Source organism: Vitis riparia, chromosome 19 (genome assembly GCF_004353265.1).
Source record: "Vitis riparia cultivar Riparia Gloire de Montpellier isolate 1030 chromosome 19, EGFV_Vit.rip_1.0, whole genome shotgun sequence".
NCBI classification, from domain to species: domain Eukaryota; kingdom Viridiplantae; phylum Streptophyta; class Magnoliopsida; order Vitales; family Vitaceae; genus Vitis; species Vitis riparia.
This window is the reverse complement of record NC_048449.1, coordinates 15,012,037-15,025,069: the sequence shown is the minus strand read 5'-3', so window position 1 is coordinate 15,025,069 and position 13,033 is coordinate 15,012,037. Positions and strand designations below refer to the sequence as shown.

At 32.1% G+C, this 13,033-nt stretch overlaps 2 pseudogenes; both read left to right on the top strand.

The window, feature by feature from the left end:
* Nucleotides 1–639: 639 nt before the first annotated feature.
* LOC117909537 lies at nt 640–2,271 on the top strand (annotated as a pseudogene).
* Nucleotides 2,272–7,903: 5,632 nt separating this feature from the next.
* LOC117908244 overlaps nt 7,904–13,033 on the top strand; it is a 31,672-nt pseudogene continuing 26,542 nt past the window's right edge.

Below are 13,033 nucleotides of genomic sequence, written 5' to 3'. Positions count from 1 at the left end.
TCAATTCAATTATTTGATATGTTGGTAGGCAGAGTGGATGTCTAGCATAAAGCATGTACATGATGCCTATCCATATGGTATAATTCTTGGTTATGTGGTTGAGCCGGTGGGTTTGCAGCATAATTATCACAATTAATTTACGAAGAGAGTTGAGCCGGTGGATCGAGCAGCAAGCCATAAGTGATGATGAATGAAAATTTTGAAGTGGATTAATATTTTTTATGAAAGAATAGTAGAATGATAGTTGATCCGGGTGAAGTGTGAAGTCTCTACATTGTAGTAGTAAATAGTACTTTCAAAATATAGTTCTTACAAAGTTATTTTGAAAGATGTTATTAAAAAATAGTTGCAAAATAATTGAAATAAAATATTAAATATAAAATTATTTTTAAATAATATTTAAAAACATTAAACTGAGAGTCAGACACCTAAAAGGGGAAAAAGTGGGAAATAAAAATGAAGACAAGGGAGATATGTTGAGTAATTACGAAGGACCAAGTAGAAGAGCGTTGGGAGGCCGAGAGTAGTGCATTCAATACAATTCCCAGGCTCACTTCACACTTCAACTTGCCTATAAAACCACCCCTTCTCAGCTTCAGCTCATATCTCCAATCTCTCTCTCTCTCTCAAGTACACCCGTCACCTGCACACTAAAAATGGCGAGTCTCTCCAATTCTGTGAAACTCAAGTATATTAAACTTGGCTACCAGTACCTTGTCAACCACATTCTTACAGTCTTTCTCATACCAATTCTCATGGGTTTTCTCATTAAAATCCTCAGTCTGGGTCCTGATCAAATCTATGAAATAGGGAGCGCTCTCCACTTTGATCTCCTTCAATTTCTCGGCTTCTCCTTGATGATCATATTCTTTGCCACCGTCTACTTCATGTCCAAGCCTCGTTCTGTCTACCTAGTCGACTATGCTTGCTTCAAACCCCCAGCCTCATATCGCGTTCCCCATGCTACCCTCGGGAACACTTGAGGCTCAGCAACAAGGATAATCCTGAGATTGTTGAGTTCCAAAGGCGAATTATTCAGAGGTCTGGTCTAGGAGATGAGACGTGTTTGGCTCCTGCAAATCTATATATTCCTCCAACACCCAGCTTGGAGGCTTCAAGGGCTGAAGCGGAGCTTATTCTCTTCTCTGTTATTGATGATTTGTTGAAGAAAACCGGGACTAAGACCAAGGACATCGATATTCTTATTGTGAATTGCAGTATAGTTTCACCTACTCCATCACTGTCTGCTATGGTGATTAACAAGTACAAATTGAGGAGTAACATAAAGAGCTTCAATCTTTCTGGTATGGGGTGCAGTGCTAACCTTATATCAATTGATTTAGCTAGGGAACTTCTTCAGGTTCATCCCAATTCATGTGCTATAGTGGTCAGCACTGAGATCACCACTCCCAATTATTATAGCGGCAACGAGAGATCAATGGTTCTTACAAACTGTTTGTTCCGAATGGGTGGTGCAGCCATCCTTTTGTCCAACAAAAAGGCAGACAGGAGTCGATCCAAGTACCAATTACTCCATCTTGTTAGAACTCACAAGGGAGCTGATGATGAGGCTTACCGGTGTATCCATGAAAAAGAAGACACACAAGGGATACAAGGGGTTTCACTCTCTAAAGACCTGATGTTGATTGCTGGGGAGGCCTTGAAGTCCAACATAACACAATTGGACCCCTTGTGTTGCCTGCTTCCGAGCAGCTCCTCTTCCTGTTCACACTCATCGGCCAAAAAATACTGAAACTTAAGTGGAAGCCATATATTCCTGACTTCAAGCAGGCATTTGAGCACTTCTGCATCCATGCGGGCGGGCGAGGGGTGATCGATGAGCTGCAGAAGAAGCTGCAGTTATCGGATAAGGACGTGGAGGCGTCCAGGATGACGCTGCACCGCTTTGGCAACACTTCATCTTCTTCCATTTGGTATGAGATGAACTATATCGAGAGTAAAGGGAGGATGAAAAAAGGTGACCGGATTTGCAGATTGCCTTCGGAAGTGGATTCAAGTGTAACAGTGCAGTTTGGAAGTGCAACCGCACAATCACGACGCCAACCGATGGGCCTTGGCTTGACTGCATTGATAGGTATCCGGTGTCCATCTCACAGGTCCTGGACCTCTGATTCTGATTATTCTTCAAATCAATCTCTAAAATGGTGGGACAGGCGCTGATTAGGTATTAATTAATGAAGAATATAATAATTAGTGACATGCCCATTAAGCAAACTGCAATTCTCTGATTCTAATAAATGTAATATAAGTGGATGCACCACGTTGGTACGGCCACCTTATATATTTACGATCATCTTTGATTATGTTATATATATTTGTGAGTGAAAATATTTTAATGGCTATAAATGAAAAAAGGAGACTAGATTCGCAGAAAGGTTTGAGAAATGTAGGACAAAAAAAAACAGGAGGAAGGACATGATATGACATGCTCATGCAAAGACCTTTTAGCAATATTTGGATCATGGGTTGATTAAAAAAGACTGCATGATGGAGATTGGGAATAGGGGTGAAAATAGGATAGTTTTTCCCAATACTCATCTCGTTTTATCTTTCATGGAATGAGTTTTAAAAAGAAATAATAGGTTCAAAAGGATGACAATACTCCTAACTTTATCATTTCCTATATTTTTATTTGAAAAATAATCCATTTTTGATATAATTATCTTTAACTATTTCAAGTATTTGCATTATTATTTAAAAGAATGGTTATTTTTGTATATATAAAAAAAGATATTTTTATTAAAATAACTCAAAAAAAGATGCAATGTTAGATTTCTAAAATTGAGTTTATTTATTATAAAGTATATTTATTTATAATATAATTTAAATTAAAAAAAAAAAAACAAATATACTAACACCATTTAATTTTTATTTTTTATTTTTAAATGAAAGGAGTGTCTATCTCAAAGTGAGAGAATGGGAAGATGTTAGATAATTAAGTGCAATTGTATATCTGTGGAAAGCGGAAAAGAGAGATGGGAAGTCGTATGAGAGAGAGATCATAAGAATAAGAAATTTCCATTGCAAAAGGCAACATTTTAGGAGGTCCTCTACAGTGATGAAAATGTCATGGGCTCGATACGTGGTGTGCAAATTTCATTGGTCCAATTTTTTGTTGATATTATGATCTTTCCAACATTTTGTGGATATTTCACTCCATCGCCATGACAAAATTTCTTTTCTATTTACCTTTAAAATTTTAAATGCTTAAGGTTATGGGCTTTATTGAGAAGGCAACACAACAACCTAAGTCCAAGCCTAGCCCATTGTTAAATCCACTAGTTTTTTCCTTCATTCTTTGAGTGTCATTATTTCTTTTTTATATCCTTATTCAATATATCTAAATTAAATATATTATAACTTTAATATCAAAAAAGGAATTATGATACGAAAAGAAAGATTGTCTATCACGTGCAACATGTTTTTAATATATATCAAAGATTAAAAAAAAAAAAAAAAGTTCAAAAGTATATAAAAAGAAATTGAATTATCAAAAACATACAAGACACAGAACAACGAGTCAAAATAGAGACATGCACAAAATAAATCTAAAATAAATAGTTAAAAATAATATTTATGAAAAAAAAGTATAGAATCTTAACTGAGTCTATAATAAAACCCAAAAGACCAAGAAGCCTAGTTATGCATTTGGTCACTCGTAAACAAGGTAGAATATCATTATATGTAAATATCGATTTTTTAAACCACCTTAGGAGTATAATAAAATCAAACAAAAAATTTTGTAACCTATTTGAAATGTCTTGATTATATGAAAAATATTTAGGAGACTAAAACACATGGAAAGATGAAATTATTTCTTACACAAGGAAAATTATTTTTTTTTGAATGAAACCAAAGCCTAAAACCTTATTTGAAAACTCTAAAATATGAGAAAAATGTTAAAATTAATTAAAAACTCCATAAGACAATTTAATTTTACAAAAACATTCAGGTATTGAAAATAGGGCTGAATCTGGACGTTTTGAAAAACCGATTTACTTTATTAGCTTGAAGGTGGTTTTTTTTTTTTTTTATTCAAAAAAGAATTTCTCTAACATATTTAGGAAGTTTATAATGTCATCCAAGCATGAAAAAGATTTTAGAAATTTTCTAAATTGTTTGAATTCAATTAAACATCTTGAAGGTCAGAAATGTAGCGGCAGGGATTATGATGAAGGTCATGAAAGCCAAGAATTACCCCCATTATTTTGGAGTTATGAATTTTATTCATGCGTAAGAAAACCGAAAATCAATGAAAATTAAAGAAAGTATGCATACCAAAAAATGTGTGGTAGCATGATTTTCAAAATGGAATTTTCATAACCTAAAGTGAATAAATTTGAATTTAAAAAGAAGTTAATAATAAATTCTTTTAGAATTGTGACACCTCAAAATTTAATCCAGAGGTAAAATAGTAATTTATATAATAATTAAGTAATTAATTAAATTCATTAAAGGTGAAAGAGTCCTTTTACAATTAAAAATCTTGGATATAAACCTTTTACAATTAAAAATCTTGGGTATAAATTAGTGGACTTTTCCTCTTGTATTCTTCATTAAGAAAACCCTATCAACCTGAAGTAGAAAATTGGAGATAATAGGGCTCAAGAGTTAGAGATTCAGAGTTGAAGTTCAGGTTTTTTCCGGGTAAGATACTAACCATAAATTAATATATTATATTCGTTAATTAGTTCTGAACACGCTAGTTATTCTTTGACTTTTTTTAAAATTTAGATTAGGGTTAGTTTTTTTTTTTTTTTTAATTCATTTTAATATCAAAATATTGGAAATTTAGGATTATTGGTGCTTTTACTGTTAGAAATTGGGAAATCTTAGGTTTTTGAAAAAAAAAAATGATTCTCTCGAAGATTTCAATTTAGGGTAGGGTTAACCTATTTAAAACTTTTAGGTCAAAATATTGAAATTAAGAATATAGATTGTTCTATTGATAAAAATAGGGAAATTCAAAAGTTCTTAGATGAATAGATCTAAGTAATGAATTTTTTTTTTAAAATAAAATAAATAAATGAGTAAATAAATATATTGTTATATGTGGCTTAAGGGATTAGAAAATATTAGGAAAAAAAAGAAAAAAAAAAAGAAAGAAAGAGAACGTGTGTGCATTGGAGGATTTTTTTTTTTAAAAAAAGAAATAAAATAGTAATATTAATAATAAAGGAAGACTTGTACAGATGGTGTTTGGTTGTTAATATATATATATATATATATATATTATGTTAGCAATAATAGAGAATTGTTAGGGATACAATTTATGTTTAGTGGGAAAAAAAAACTGAAAGTGAGAGAATAGAAGTTATCAATAGTATTATACTAATGATGAGTGTAAGTTAATAAGTAGTATAAAATTTAATTAGTAGAATAAATTGCAGTTTAATTAAATTATGTTGTGTCCTAAGAAATAAATTGAAAATAAAATTTAAGTTTTATATAAATTAGAAATTTATTAATTTTTCTAAAATAGGAATAAATTAAATTATCTTTCATAATTAAAAACATTAATTTGAATACCTAAAATTTTAGGATTGTCAAACCTATAATTTTAGATAAATAGTAATGATTATTTCTCTTATACTTTGTTAGGTGAAGAGTAGATTTTTCCAGAATTATTTTTTCTCCCAAGTTTTTTAGGACTTCTTTTGAGGTAAGGGAAATTAATGCAATTGTTTTTTTTTTTTTAGAAACAAATTTTTATATACATCATTTGGAAACGTTTTGAGTTATTATTCGTTTTATGCATGAATCAAATATGTTTTAGCATGAAAAGTATGTTAGAACTTTATATTTTGTCTACAACAGAGAAATGTGGAGATATTATGTTTTGCAAATTTGAATAATTGAAATAAGTGTTTGACTCTGGTTTGTTTGACCCTTGTCAATAGGATACAATAGTCGACCTTTACATTTCTTGGTAGAGAATATAATTGATTTGGATCCCAACTTCTAGGGGTTTGGTTAGAGGTTACTAGTATTAGTAGTATTTGGTTCCATCTACCTTAAAGGAACAATTTGAGGCTAGCCACCTATTTGAAAAGTCCCACCTAATTGAGCACCATTTGATGTTTGATGACCAGAGTAAATAAATGATTTGAATGTTTTGACTAAATTTGATATGAAAATGTTTGGATCAGAAATGAAAGTGTACAGTTAAAAGTTTTGAATGTATTGGCAAAACTGATTCAAAGGTTTATGAAAATAATTAGTTATAATATCTTATATTTTGCAAGTGAACTTGAAATATTTGATCCACGGACTGTATTAATATTTCTTATTGGGCTTTGAGCTCATTCCTATTTGTTGATTACTTTTCAGGTACCCTTAGTTTGGGCGAGGAGTAATGGCTAGGTCGGGGAATGGTCATCATTAGGATTTTGCTTATGATGTTATTTTTGGATATTGTTAGCTTATAAGTTTATGTTCATTTGGATTATTTGGTTTTTAGAAGCTATTTAGATATTGAACTTTTAATTTTTTTTATGATAGTTTGAAGTTGAGATTTGAAGATTATGAGAATTTTGTTAGCACTTGAATTGTTTGAATTTGTAATCTATTTGGATAATGGATTTTGGTTTATGGATACTTAGTTTTAAAGTTAGGTTTTGAAGATTTTAGAAATTTTGTTCTGCTACTTTGAATAGGTATTTGGTAATTGGTAACCTCCAGTTACAGGATAATTGTTAGGGTCAGATTACACTTTAAGCCTTCGGGTTTGAGGTGTGAAATGACCGTCATGCCCTCGAAGTGGGTCTTGGGGTGTGACAAAAACAACTGAAAAACATTTTTAAAAATCATAAAACAAAAATAAGGAAACAACTAAGGGAGAGATGTGTGTGCTGAATATGTTTGTGGCTATGAGTGTGTGATAATAGTGGAAACATGTTTGAAAATGAACAAGCTGACCATCATAAGAAGGAATTAACCGAACTAGGATCAAAGAAAAAGAAACTCAATAAAAATTAACTTATGTAAAGCTTAATTTTGTGTATCAAAGGGCTTGAATCAAGTGAAGGAAGATAAAAAGAAAAGATTTGGTGGAATTTGAGACTAGATACAATTCTAAGACATATCAAGCAAGCAATAACAATGATCATGTAATCAACATTTCACAAGCAATCAACAACAACCTGTGTGGCCTCCAATATCCACATCCAAACAAGGTATGATCCATATCCAAAAGAGGTAGAAGAAGAATAAGATGATGATGAAGATGATAAAATCAAAATGTAATGAAAATTAAGCAAACTTACTTGAAATTCCCTTTCAAAAATCTAGTGATGTTCTTTAATCTTTCAAAAATTTGATGTGTATGTGTATTCCTTAATCTTCAAAATCTGGTGGTGTTTCTTAATCCAAATCGTTCACAATTAGCTCAAAATTTTGATCCTCTCAATAGCTAAATTGTGCACTAATTCAATCTAAAAAATCAGGTGCTTCTCAATCTAAATCGTGCATAATCAATTAAAAAAATTTGGTGCTTCTTAGTCCAAACCATGCACAATTCATTCAGCTAAAAAATTTGGTACTTCTCAATCCAAACGATGCACAATCAACTCAAATCTGATGCACAATCAACACAAAGATTCTAGAAGAATCTTTTGTTCTCTCCAATCATAAACTGTGCACTTAATCAGCTTCCATTCTAGAATAATCTAGTGCTCTCTCAAAAACCAATCGTGCACTCTGTGATCCCCCCATTCTAGAGAATTCTCATCTCTTCTCCTCTTAACAACCTACATATGCTCTCCATGGGACTCCTTTCTAGAACATTCCCATGCTTCTCAACATCTCATATTTTAGAGGATTCTTATAAAACAATGCAATACGAACCTAGCATTTCCCTTTAAAACTTGATTCACTTCAAACCATGCCTAAAGCACCCCTTCTCTAAAAATCTCAAATGAACCTAAACTCCTAGAAAAATCTCATGTGTCTTCACCCAAAATGCAATATCAATTTATCCTTCTTTGCTCCAAAATGATGTATAAGTCCCTAAAAAAACTTTTAAACCAAGAAAAGACCAACCTAAAACCATAAAAAGGCTTACTAAAAAAAATAACAATCCTAAATCGAGTTTAAGGGCTACTAAAAATCACACGAAGGATCCATAAAATTCCTCCAAAAAGTCTCCAAAAGTGGCCTAAAAATTGTGACAAGGTGAGTAATAGTGGACCATGATGGGTACGATCAATGCCTGATTGAAAGGGATCCTAAGTGTACTAGAAGGGAGTCTTAGGTGAATCATAATTTTTGAAAACAAATAGGAAAATACATATGCTAAGAGGACAAAATGAAGGTTCTATGACCTTTTTATGCTGTTGTCTTTTCCTTACTACCACCTCCAACCTCCGACCACTCGAGCGCTATAAGTGGTCACTAGAGTGCTTGAGTTGTTTAAGTGCTAATCCTAGCACTCGAGTTGCTTGAGCGCTAATCCTAGTGCTCGAGTGCTGCATCTTCAACAAGTGCACCTGAGACTAAAAAATTGGCTGATTTTGGTTGTTTTTCTCCACCAAAAACTCACTTTAATCGATGTGGGAGTCGTGATAGTCGTGAAAGACATTATGACTACTTGCTTGCTTTCCAAGGGTTACAAGATTGATAAAAGCAAAATCTTTTACAAAAAAGTTCCTACACTCCATTAGTGGAGTTTACAACCAATCTAAAAAATAAAAATAGGATTTTTACATTAAAAAAAAAACCCTATAATTTTGTGATTGTAATATAATATTACCATTCCTATTTTACTAAAGACTATTTATTGTTTAATTACAAAACTAATTTTATTTTCAATAAGAATTTTATTAAATTTAATTAATATTATATAAATTTAATTTACAATGTTTTTACAAAATCAAAATAAAAAATAATAACTTACCAAATACCCCTATTTTTATGAAATACTAAAAAACTTATTTCAATATATATATATATATATATATATATATATATATATATATATATATATAAAATAAATAGTACAAATGTACAATTTTGAACCCATACTACCCTCCACTGAAATGGGTGCAAAGAGGGACAAAGTTTGCCATACGAATCCCTCTCTACCTAATAAGAATCAGGAATGGATTGAGCTTTGTATGGAATCATTGACAGCATCTAATATGATCTAAATCATTGTATAGTGATACAAAAGTATGATCAAAGTATATAAGGAATAAGACTAAAAACAAATGATAGAACCAAAATGCACACTCTCTCTCTTTCTCTATAATATACATATATTTGTGACCTTCAATCATAGATTGGGGTCTTTACAATTTTTTCTTACTTTTGTCTAATTTCCTTATGAATACATATGATAAACCAACAACCCCTCTTAGAGGGCATGCAAAAGTGAGATTGATTGTTTTTGTTTCAATGTATGCAGTCTTCTGTGTCTTTAGGAATGGCTTGCCATCATTAGGCTTCAACTGAAGCTGAATTTGGAATGCCTATGCTCAAAACAATTGCTATGATAATGCAAAAGAGACATTGAAACAACATTTTATGATAACATTTCATTTTTACACAACCAAATTTAAAAGATTCCAAGGAAAAACAAAGAACAAAATGTTTTGAAATAACATCAGTTATTCTATCCTCTTCACTGCACTACAGTACAAGAAAAAAATAAAAAAAATATCCAACATTAAACAAAAATAAAAAAATAAGAAAGATCATGATTGCTTCACATTGATGCACACCTTCGCAACTTCAGATGTATCAGTAGCACTATCAGTGCTCCTCAAGCACATTTTTAGATTATTCCGTTGCATGTAAGTAACAACTCCTATAGGCTTGACATCAACAATGAAGATACTCTAAGATGATGAAGCATTTTACTCCACCTAGCAATGACTTTAAAATGTAGACATCTCCATGAAAAGATCCTTAGTTTGGAATTCGGATTCCATAGTAAATGTAAAACTCTGTCTAGCAATGGGCTATGCGATTAAACAATCATAATTTTGAGCAAAGGGTGCTAGTCAAACAGCAGAAAAGGCAAGCATAGGAGCTACTTAATAGTAGAGATGCCAAAGGTCAATTAGACATTTAACTGATTGAGCCAACCTTTAAAAAGAGTTGACATACAAAAATTAATGAACTATTGATGTACATGTGAAAATTTGTTGAGATTATAATGTTGAAGTGCATGTATTTCACATCCAATACTTTTACCATATGATTGAAAAGTAGGAAACAAAGTTTACTTCTAGTAATTGAATTAAGTTCATGCTAAAATTAGATAAAGGAAAATGTGAGAAAAATTATTTCACCCCTTGCTCAAGCAGCCCCTATCAAAGCAAGGTTTTTTTTTTCTTGCTTTTTAAATATTGAAGAGCCTGAGCTTAAGGGTTGAACCCTACTGGAGAAGAAGTACATAAAGAGCCACCTGACATGGGCTGAAAAATAAAGAGACAGAACACAAAAAGAATATGCATGCAGAAAACAGTATCACCACTGGCACTTGACCCACAACACTTATCGGGAAATCCATGAAAGACACCCTTCCTTCCCCATGGGTATTTGAAGAGCAGAAATACCAAGCTTTAAGGAACATATCACTGAGTTTCAGCATAGGGAGCTCTGCATAAAAAAGGTTCTCATGTTCCTTCTTCCAAATACACCAAGAACACAAAGTGGAGCAGATATCTAAAGGCTCCCTCTTTATATGTTTGTGTACACACACACACAGACATAATAACATCACTTCTTTTCTTTCCCACAGAAATTCCTCTCCAAAACCATAGAGAGCTCTTTATTCGATCAAGGCAGAACACAAGAAACACAAGACAAGGAAAAAACTAGGACTGAAGAGGCTAGTCTACCATACAACATAGAATGATATAGTTCATGAAATCCTCATCCTCATCCTTTTGCATAAGCAACACCAATTAACAATAGTACAACCCCTATGCCCCTACACAAATGCCACTTAGTCAAATGGGAGTTGCCTACTAACCTCAACTCCACCCCACATATAACCCTTTCAAACTACAGGTAAATCTAAGTTATAGGCATGTAACACTTTCAGTAACCTTCCAAATCAATTAATTTTGTCTAATTCAAACAACAAGTACCTAACAGGTTCTCAGATCAACCTTTTTTTCTTTAATATATTTTCATTTATGCAAATCTGATTGTTATAAACAAAAAAAAATACAATGATAATCCTAAGCACAATCAAATTGGAAACTTATGCATCATAGTAATTTTGTTAATTGCATTTCCACATAGCTAATGAATCAAGAAAATAGAAGATGTTCCTTGTTAACAATCATAGTGGTAACTGGAAAAGTGCCACAAAAATGGAAATCACAATTCCCATCAAATTCACAACTGGAAAGAACATCATAAGCTAAAATAAGAAACAAATAAATATTATTTATCTTCAAAATCATTCATTTCTTCATAAGTTAGTATTCACTTTCTCACAGAAATCATATACACCCCCCCCCCCCCCCCCCCCCCCCCCCCTCCACTTCTTATCCAACAAATAAAAGGCTCAAAAGGACAAGTATATGATGAAATAGAATTGAATTTGAATCATCATCAAAATTTAAAAGAAACAAATAAAAACACAAAGACAAAAGTTAGAACCTAAGAAGATCTTTTGGATTTTGGGTTGATTCGAATCATGCAAACAAACAAAAGAAGCAAATAGAAAATAAAGTCATGACAAATAATTGCAGGCCTGTATTACCCAAATCAAACCCTGTTACCCCGACCCTTCTCTGTACATCAAAATCCTATTTCACGATTTGATTTCACACTAAACTCGTATGGATATGAACAGAAACAGAAGGAGAATCCATTTCAACATATTCCCCGAAACAGAAACAAAAAATTAAGCAAAAGAAATTGAAAAAATAAATCTAAAAAAACAAAAGGGAAAACTAGGTGGCTTTAAATTAAAAAAGAAACTGATTCAAAAAGAGATGGGTCCATCTGAAAATTTCTTTAACCAAAACAAATTTTCCCCCATCTTCATTCATGCGAACATTAATCAAAATACAACAAACTCCAAAATATAACACCTTCGGCCCCAATATTTTCTCAACAGCCAAACGAATCCTTAAATGGAAAACTCAGTTGTGATTGATTAATCTACAGCAAGAGGAAGCTCCACTTCGGTTTCCAGAAACCTTTAAAAAAAATTCAACATTTGATGAAGAAATATAAAGATATGCCTCAAAGATGGGTTTTCAGAAGATGAAGGTTTTCGAAAGATGCTTAGAGTTAGGCCAAAATCAGACGAAGACAGCTTTTGGAAGATGGGTATCCATCGCTTGCTTAGGACGTCAATAAATAGATCGGATGCCTACCTTCGTGTATTAAACGAGCTTTGAAAAATGGGAATTTTTTGAGATCAGGTTAGGGCAAAACGAGAGGAAGTGACAGAGAGAGTTTCCTAACTTTCAAATGTTTCTTAAGGCGGGTGTTTAGTGGGTTTCAGATTTTATAACTTCAAGTTTTAGATTTTGATGTTTATTAAATTGTGCACCTGCTTGCTGACATGGAGACTGGTGGCTGTTGATGGGGAAACATTAAAGGGCAATTTTGGAAATGCAAACCTAAACAGTATATAGTGCATGATAAATATAATATTTTTCCTATTAACAGGCACATCTCATATTTAAGATACGTGGATTTCCAAAACCATATATCTTCCATATAGCAGCCTGCAAACACAACCGAAAAAAAAAAAAAAAAATCCCATTTTCAAGTTGGATGCATCAATCAACCATGAATGATGAGGGATACATAATTGATGATGAATGAAAATTTTAAAGTGGATTAATATTTGATGAAACAAAAGTAGAATCATAGATAATATATCTATTACATCACTCATTCTGTGTGAAGTGTGAAGTCCTTACTTTGTAGTAGTAATTAGTAGTGATATTAAAAATATAAAATTGTTTTCCAAATTAAAAATTATGGTAGCTGATTTTTTTTTTTATTATTATTATAAAAAATAGTTCTTATAAAGTTA